This window comes from Trachemys scripta, chromosome 5 (genome assembly GCF_013100865.1).
Source record: "Trachemys scripta elegans isolate TJP31775 chromosome 5, CAS_Tse_1.0, whole genome shotgun sequence".
Lineage (NCBI taxonomy): Eukaryota > Metazoa > Chordata > Testudines > Emydidae > Trachemys > Trachemys scripta.
This window is the reverse complement of record NC_048302.1, coordinates 54,910,735-54,912,004: the sequence shown is the minus strand read 5'-3', so window position 1 is coordinate 54,912,004 and position 1,270 is coordinate 54,910,735.

The window sequence follows — 1,270 nt, the reverse complement described above, 5'->3', positions numbered from 1 at the left end:
TAGGCTTTATGAATCACTGTTGTTCCTGTTACAGACTAACACGGCTGTTACTCTGAAACAGGAACAACAGTGATTCATAAAGCCTGAGTTTTATGTCCAAGCTCCCTGTACAATGCATGGGACGGAATATGATCCACAGAAGTCAGTTGGCTAAATTGTGAGCCACCTAAGATAACCAATGGGAAATGCCAACTAGAAAGGTGTGTCCTAAGCCCCGCCCCTCTCATAGAGTTCATCACCTAAGTCCCCACTGCAGGTAGGTGCCTACCTCTACCTAGCAATCCATGAATGGGAACCCTTCTGAGGAGCAGCTTAGTACCTTAGACTGAACTAGGCAGGTACCTAACTCCACAGAAAACAGTCAGAGGAGAAGGTGGTGGTGCCCATCTTGTAACTTTTAGCCCTATGGTTAGGGCACTCATCTGGGAGACCCCTGTTCAAATTCTCTCTCCCCCGCTCTATCTGAGGGAGGATTTGATCCTCAGTCTCCCCACATCCCAAGCAAGTGTGTTAACCACTGGGCTAGAAGTTACAAGGAAGGTGGTGATACCATGTCCTTCTCTAGCCAGATTTTGAATGGACCCTAATCCAGTAGGTGGACTCTGAGCATGCCTACCAGAGTAGGCCCTGCACACAAGATAGGCATTCACTCACCTATCTTCTCTGGTTTGTGATCACTCTGTGGCTTAAGCAGGATAGGCATTCAAATGTCTAGAGTAATGCATGTTCAGATGCAGAAATTTAGGTGCCTAGGGAACTTTTACCTTGTAAACATAGATGCTGAGTGAGTTTAGGTGCCTAAAGGGGTTGGTTGGAGTTTAGGGAATTGCAGTGGAGCTAGTAAAACTTGGATTTGGGCACCTAAACCCAGACTTGGGTGCCGAAGTACCTTTGTGAGTTTAGCCCTAAGTCTCTATAATGTGGCCATACTATGTACTGTGCCTAGCTTCTTTAGATCTTTGTAAAAATGTGAACATCCTCTTTTTTTCAAAACCCTTCTCAGTGTTGTCAACAAAACCATTGTTATCAGCAAGCACATGTGTGCTCTTGCAGTAATCAACCACTAGAGTGACCAGGTGTCCTGATTGTATAGGGTCTTTTTCTTATATAGGCTCCTATTACCCCCGCACCTTCCCGTCCAGATTTTTGACACTTGCTGTCTGGTCACCCTATCAACCACTGATGTCACAGGGCTATCTGAAGCAGATATATTTATAACATTTCTCACCTTGCGCTCTGATTGGCTCAGTAAACAGGAAGTGACCTGCCA